The 8220-nt window shown below is 42.1% G+C and overlaps 1 long non-coding RNA gene across 1 annotated transcript; it reads left to right on the plus strand.

Moving 5' to 3' along the window:
* The first annotated feature begins 1761 nt into the window (after positions 1-1761).
* Positions 1762-7624, plus strand: LOC310756090. The gene is made up of 3 exons (XR_014544698.1): positions 1762-1871; positions 4660-6770; positions 7157-7624. It is a non-coding gene; the product is annotated as an uncharacterized lncRNA (long non-coding RNA).
* Positions 7625-8220: the final 596 nt, after the last annotated feature.

Consider the following 8220-nt stretch of genomic DNA (forward strand, 5'->3'; position numbering starts at 1 on the left):
GTTTTAGGAAATATTCCCTAGAACAGGGTCTAATATTTGCCCCAACGGCCGCATGCCGCCCTCAGGGCCTTTTTTCAATAGTTGGAACCCCCCCCCTTGCAGGAGGTGCTGGGCTTTAGGAAGAAGGCATGAGGGCTCTGTCAGGGTCCTGGAGTGGTGGTCCTGCCTCCTTCCAAAAGCGTGGTTAGTGCTTTCCCAGCTTTGGGAAGAAGGTGGGAGAGGGCTCTAGGACTCTGCCAGAGCTTCTTGCCTCCTTCCCAAAACTGGCATATTACTTTGGGAGGGCAGGGAGGGTATCATATTTTGGGCTTGCTCTCCCCTGTGCAACAAGGCAATGTGTGACCCACAGGTTCCATGTCGAAGTACACTTGTGACCCACTTGGAACGAAAAGTTGGGCTGCCCTGCCCTAGAGGGAAAACATTTGGGAGAGGAAAGGGTAAAGCTCATGCCCCCAGCTTTTCTTCTCAGGATTCCAACCTCTCAAGGCTTCTTCTGATTAAAAAAATAATGATTAAAATCCATCCATGTAAATGTGTGCCTGAGAGAGGCAAGGTAACATGCATGATTTCTCCGTGCGTGGGAGAGTCAGGGGTGGCAGAGTCGCTGTCTATGTGAAAGACACAACTCGTCACCAAGAAATTAATTCAAAATTGCTTGGTCTCCAACCCCAAAATAGTTTCTCCTTCAGGAACCTGTTGCCATTGAGACAATTGCACATTTCATTTTATTTTGCTATTGGAGCTATATGTATAATGCTAGTTCAGCTAGACAGGCAAGGAGCTGGGCCACGATACCGATGCTGTTTCTCTCACCACTGGAAATTTATCAAAGCTACCTATGTCTCTGAAGGATATCTATTCTGTTCCCAGTTTTCTGTTGCTTCCTCCCCCTCCCCATCAATAGGGTTGGAGGTGGAGTTCACTCTTTAGGATCCCCCTCATCAAAAATAAATAAATAAATCCTATTTCAAGCCTTGGGAGATTCTGCCAAGCAAGTTGATATCCCACCCCCTTGCTTTTTAGCCCCATGTTGGCTCCACAGCTGTAATGACTCAGTACTTGAGTTTGCTGCTGCTGCTGCTGCTGCTGCTGCTGTTGTTTAGTCATTTAGTCGTGTCCAACTCTTCGTGACCCCCTGGACCAGAGCACGCCAGGCACTCCTGTCTTCCACTGCCTCCCGCAGTTTGGTCAAACTCATGTTGGTTGGTGTATGTTTTAATGCTATGTGCAATGTTCTGCACTTCTCCTATGACAAATATTAAAGTGACAACTTAAAGCAAGTTAATTACTACTTCCCTCTAAATACGCTGAAGACTGTGTCTGAAATTGCATATAGATAATTCCTGAGAACAAAAACAAAGAAATAGTGGCCTATAATGTGATTTAATAGAAAGATAAAGCTGAGATAATTTATTATCCTGAATGTGAGACAAAGCCATTCTGAAATCATTTTTAAAAAATACAAAAATACTGAACCTTTGAATCTTCAATTCATGTGTGGATTCTAGACAAAATTATAATACACCCTCCTCCATTATTATAATACAGCAATACAGTATAAGAACTATAAAGGTAATCTCTAAGCCATTCTGGACAGTCCCTAGTTCAGCAACTTCCATCCAACCATGCATCTCTGTCCCAAAGACTAGGTGTGATCTTACACAGAAATTAACTGCAGTTCTCGGCATTTCTACTCAGAAGTAAGTTACACTGAAGTCAGTGAGGCTTACACCCTGGTATATGACATAGGAGGTGGGATTAAACTGAACAATCTAGATGAAGCAAAATTTAAAATGGGCTTGATAGTTAGAAATGCTTAAGTCCTTCAACTGTTCAGCATTGACAGTATTTTCCCCATTTGTGCACCTTAAGTGGTTTTTTATTTTATTTTATTTTAATAATATTTATTACTTTTAAACCTTACAAAAAAGAGGGGAAAAAAGAAAAAGATAGAAAAAACAATACAGTACAATATATAAACAATACACAACACAACATTAACACATTAAACAAAACGAGAGCAAAAACAATTCAAAAAACACATCATACCATCTCAATATCCTCTTTCATTCCCTTGTTTCATCGACCTCCTCTCACCTCCCTTTTTGTATTCCATTTCTATTAATTATTTCAGCAAATCCTTTCCAGCTTTATTTTCTGTCATATGGTTATCTTAACATATTTTAACCTTATTTTCCATTAATACTATAATACTTATTTATGCTTAATTCCTTATAACATTTCTACTAAAGCCGTATAATTCCCTTCCAACATTTTTCTAACACTCATTAATTTTACATTATTTCCATATATAGATTTTAAACTTTTTCCAATATTCTTCCACCATCTCTTCTCCCTGGTCTCGGATTCTGCCAGTCATTTCTGTCAATTCCATATAGTCCATCAACCTGGTGATCTTCTGTCCGAGGCTCTTAACTCTTTTCCAAGTCCCTTCTGCAAGTCTTCTTCATATTTATACATGCACTTTACTTTGTCTTCTCCTGATCTTGTTCTTATTTTCCTTCCTTTGATGCTGAAGAGTAGATCTCGGGGAAATTCCCACCTAGCAATGTTTTTATTCCTTCTCGACAAGTCAGCCAAATCTCCATAGTTAAAACTAAGATTCAGAAGATATTTCCAGACGTATTTCAAAGCTCCTCCAAATCTGGCGGTCCCCACAACTCCAGTCTCTTCCTGACCCAAATCCAGGTCCCAAAGGTCAGTAAATCCCTGCATGAAGGGATCTATCCAACTTTCCTTCTCCAGTCCAAGCGGGGCTCCAATCCTCAAAGTCTGACTTTCTCTAAATTCAATCATAAAAGGCATCAACTTATAGTCATCAAATTGCATCTGTAAGGCTGGGGCTCTCTCCCTCTCCACTTGTGCTACTTTAGGTTCCACAACAACAACTTTCTCCCCCGCCTTCTCCTCAATTTGCCATGTCAAAATAGATCCCTGTATCGATTCCTGAATAGTTTCTATATTAATATTCACTTTTTGTCCCAAATTAGTCACTTTTTGTTCCAAGTTATCAATTTTTATAGTCATCGCGTCCGTCTTCTTATGGAGCTGTTCCAGTGAATCATTTATCTTACATAATGCAACCAAAAAAAAAAAAATTTCCTTCCAGTAGCACCTTAAACACCAACTAAGTTAGTTCTTGGTATGAGCTTTCGTGTGCATGCACACTTCTTCAGATACACTGAAACAGAAGTTGCCAGATCCTTCTATATAGTGAGAAGGTGGGGAGGGGTATTACTCAGAAGGGTGGTGGGAATGGGTGACTGGCAGATAGCTGTGATGAGCCTGTTGACGACTCTTAACGACTGCAATAGGTCTTACAGGAAAAAGCAAGGGGCGAGAAGGTGAAAAATGGCTTTGTCATGTATAATGAGATAAGAATCCAATGTCTTTGTTCAGACCAGGTCTCTCCATGGTTTTAAGTTTGGTAATGAGTTGCAATTCAGCAGCTTCTCTTTCCAGTCTATTTCTGAAATTCCTGAAAGGAATACCCCTCCCCACCTTCTCACTATATAGAAGGATCTGGCAACTTCTGTTTCAGTGTATCTGAAGAAGTGTGCATGCACACGAAAGCCCATACCAAGAACTAACTTAGTTGGTCTTTAAGGTGCTACTGGAAGGAAAAAAATTTTTTTTTTTTTGTTTTGACTATGGCAGACCAACATGGCTACCTATCTGTAACTGGAATAATGCAACCACTAAGGCTTCTTCTGTCAACATTCTTAACGGTCCAAGGTCAGTCCCAGATTCTCACAGTTTTTTATCTTGCAGCTGGAAATTCCCCCAGCTCAGCTCATGTAACAATTTCAAAGGCTTCCTCTAGGGGGAAACAATTTCTATTTGTATCAATCCTTTTAAGCACAGTTCAAACAATAAAGTTAGTTTGAATTTTCAGTTACTTTTACTCCTTTTTAAACACAGAAGGAGACAATGGAAACAATGTATTTCTCTTATTTAACTAACTGTCAACAACGATCTATTCACAGTCAATGAGCATTTCCAAAACTTCAGTCTTACTAGCAGCCCGTTTCCAGGTTCAGAGCGGTGGTAATTTGACTTTCTTCACTCTCTCCTGCAGGCTTACGCGATCCAAAATTTTCCCCCTCTTCTCCTGTTTCCAAGGGGGGTTTGATGATTTTAGCCGATGGAAGTTTAATCCTTTATGGAAGGCTTTCCAAGACTTTAGCTTGCAGCCTCTTTGCTTCAGTCTATTTACAAAAGGGGAAGGCGGACTTCCTGTTTGAAACCTCCCCGTTTCGGTGCCAAATTAAGATGTTTAAAAATCCAATTTTCCGTTCTACTCACGGGTAGTTGTTTTAAGATCAAATTGTCACAGGAAAAAGTCAGCGCTCTCCGGCAACAGCAATGCGGCTTCACTCCGTGAAAGAAGCAGTCAATTCGAAGCACCGCGCCACTCACCCCACGTCGCTCCGGATCCCTGAAACCGGGTTTCCCCGCGAGTAGGGGAGGCGCAAAAGGTGCCAGCCGAATCCCACGTTCACAGGCTTCTCCCGCCTGTGATTTTTTGTGGGTCCCCGCCTTCGCCGTGGCGGCCAGACCCTAATTTCCACGAAGCAAATTCCTCCCGATCAGAGGAATTCAGCCATTACCGGAGGCGCTAACCCAGAAGCCCTTAAGTGGTTTTTTAAACGGTAACCTTGATTTTACTATAATTCAGCAGACTGCATTTCTTTTTATGATACTCTCCTACATCTCTTAAGAAGGCACTTCATCCCTGTCACTGTGGTAGGAGAGATTAGGACCTCAGCAAAATGCTGAGGATCTTCGAGGTCCTTCACACTGGGTTAGAGCCAGAGAACCATGAGCTGAAGAAAAATGGCTGCAGGTGCTGTTCCACAGACCCTTGTGCAAGATTTCACAATGCTTATACTGTCTCAAGAGGTTGCACAGGTGGGAGAAATGGCCCTTCTGTGAGCACAAGAATGTGAAAGAGTACCTTTGGAACCAACCCAGTATTATTTATGTATAAACGCAATGGGCTAACAGACACCACTTGGACATCCCCAAAGGTAGTGGGGATCAAAAAGACTTCTGGTCCTAAATTCAGTAAAGATTTTAAATCGAAAGCAGCAGCCCCTTACCAAAGTTCATGTTTGGCTACTTTGAACAGTCTCTTACGATCAAATGGGCTGTTCAGATCCCTTGTTCTGCCATTATGCTCCTCAGGCGAGGTCTCTTAACTGTGTGTGCATACAGAGAGAGACTCCCCCAAGGCGGCTTGGACCTAAATGCTCATAACCAGACAATCACTACAATGAAAGCCGAGAGCAGAAAAGTCAATAAAATGTTTGAACAGGAGCCAACAAGTAAAACCAAATCATACAAGGGAGGGAGATTCAACACAAAACAAATGCTAGGCATAATAAAGCAACAGAATTGGGGGGGGGCGGGTCTGGATGATTGATTTGGCTTAATTCTTAAAGCTGGGAGCCATAATACAAGATGGCCACCCAAACTGGAATTGTTCCCTCTAATTAAAAATCTAGGTTGTAAGTGCTGACAGAATTATAGTCAAAACAGGGCACCTGAGAAACAGGATGGTATCAGAATGATCAGGGAACTCTGTGAGGTTTGTAGAAGTATCATTAGCTACCTCTGCGGATATGCAAAGCTTACTTTAAGAAAACCACTGATGGTCATCCTTGTACAATAGCCATGGCATCTACACTATCAGTTGGAAATGGAAAATGGGGTGCAGGGTGAGAAAATGGAATGGAGTATTCTCAGGAGGGTCTAGCCTGTTGGTTGAAATTCTGAACAGAATTTCTCCTGGGTCCAGGATACATCATATCCTTTTGTTGCACTTCCATCTGTTACTCTGTAATGTTGGTAAACATGAAGCGTTCTGCAAAAAATTGAGCCTAAGATTCACAGTATTGACTTCAGATTAAATATTTAGCAGGACATTCCTCTGGCTCTGTCAAGATCTGACTTATTACATCATCATATATTTTAATAATTTTTATTTGCGTTTTTTTTACAAAACAATAAGTAAACGGGAAAATGAAAACAAAACCGCAACCAAACAGGGACACAACACAAGACCCACATAAATGAGGTGCCTAAACAACTGAACTACTCTAACATGGAAATTCTTCTACCTATTAAACTTGCGATTCATGAATTACATAATCTAATTTTACTGTGCTGGGAACACCCCTCTATCTGAATTACACTGAATGGAAAGCTGAATGGCGAAATGATCACTTTCTTATCTATCAATTGCTGAGAATGGAAGAGGAGAGAAGCATCTCTTGGATACCACTTTCTGCACTGGCTGAAAGGAAACTATAACAAACTGTTGCATCATCTTCCTGTTAGAAATTGTCATCAATTGATTATTGGTTTCATTTAAATAGGAAGTCCCAAGCTTTGTTAATAATGTCCAGAGAAGTAATCGTATTAGTGTGCTGCAGCAAAATCAACAGTCTTGTGGCACTTTAAAGACAAAGTTACTGTGGTCACCCACAAAAGTGTATGCCATAACAAATTGGTAAAGTTGTTCCAAACTGCTGGCCCAAAGGAGGGCTTGTGGGAGTGGTTGGGTACAGAAAAGCAAAGAAGGAAGCCAAATATGACAGCGTGATCAGTTCTAGTGTTTTGCTAAAGAAGATGTGGACTTACAGCAAAGCAGCCTGTCAGGTCTTCTAGCCTTTGCAGACGCAGGACAGGAACCACGGCAAGGAGATGGCTTGCAATTGTGCGTACATTCTTTATACACCCTGAAGGTCCCAGGCCTCAGAGAGGTTAGGCTGGCCTCAACTAGAGCCAGGGCCTTCTCGGCTGCGGCTCCAATCTGGTGGAACGCTCTGTCACAAGAGACTAGGGCCCTGCGGGACCTGACATCTTTCCGCAGGGCCTGCAAGACAGAGTTGTTCCACCAGGCCTTTGGTCAGAGCGCAGCCTGACTCCCTCCTCTGGCAACCTGCACAGAGTTTTGCTTAATGGTTGCCATCAACTTGATTTTAATTAATTTTAATAATGAAATATTTTTAGAATGTTGGCTTATTTGATTGTTTGATTATTTGATTGTTGTTAGCCGCCCTGAACCCGGCTTCGGCTGGGGAGGGCGGGATATAAATAAAATTTATTATTATTATTATACACAAAGCAGCCTACGTCATTTCACCTGACCAGATGAGGGCATAGGTGGCAAATACCCAAGCCTTAAAGATCTTTCTGAGCTCAGAGCCCAGCAACCCAAGCCCACGAATAAGGATGGCATTAAAGCCTGCCAATTAGCTTATATCAAGCGCAAGTGAATATAAACATACGTGAGCTCATTGCTACAACCACTACCAATTAATTGTGGGGTTATCTTGACTACCAAGATGGCGTTAGCAAAGCTTCTGGAATGGTTCACCTTGGTTCAACACATGTCTGTTAAGGTGCCAGAAGATGCTTCATTGATTTTATTAATAACGGGATCCTTAGAAATACTAGAGAGGAAAAATTGCATTAAAAGCCCCAGTTCCTAAAGAAAGGGCAAATCATCACAGTTGCCAGCCACCAGAATTATATATTCAACTTTCATGGTCTGAACTTCAAACAAGACAGTGTAGTTTCCTCCATTAACAATACTTCAGAGTACCTGCTGAGAAGATCCATACAAAAGCAACGGTACCAAAACTAATTAATAATAATAATAATAATAATAATAATTATTATTTATTTATACCCCACCCATCTGGGTTTCCCCAGCCACTCTAGGCAGCTTCCAACAAAATATTAAAATACAATAGTCTGTTAAACATTAAACGCTTTCCTAAACAGGGCTGCCTTCAGATGTCTTCTAAAAGTCTGGTAGTTTCTTTTCTCTTTGACATCTGGTGGGAGGGCATTCTGCTTGGTTCCCTGTAACTTGGCTTCTCGCAGTAAGGCCCTCAGAACTGGACCTCAGTGTCCGGGCAGAATGATGGGGGTGGAGATGCTCCTTCAGGTATACTGGACCGAGGCCGTGGAAAATAAGAAATATTATGGGGAGGGTGCCAAATGCTGTCCTCACACAGGGCACCATATGAGCAAAGTCCGCCCCTGTGCTAGTGCAACGGGGCTTTCCCTGTCTCTCCTCCCCTCATACCCCCGCATTGGCTGAGACTCGCATAGTAGGCAAACTAAGGCCCGAGGGCTGGATCCGGCCCAATTGCCTTCTAAATCTGGCCCACTGATGGTCCTGGA

Source organism: Podarcis filfolensis (assembly GCF_964270895.1).
Source record: "Podarcis filfolensis genome assembly, chromosome: 2".
In the NCBI taxonomy this organism is placed as follows: domain Eukaryota; kingdom Metazoa; phylum Chordata; class Lepidosauria; order Squamata; family Lacertidae; genus Podarcis; species Podarcis filfolensis.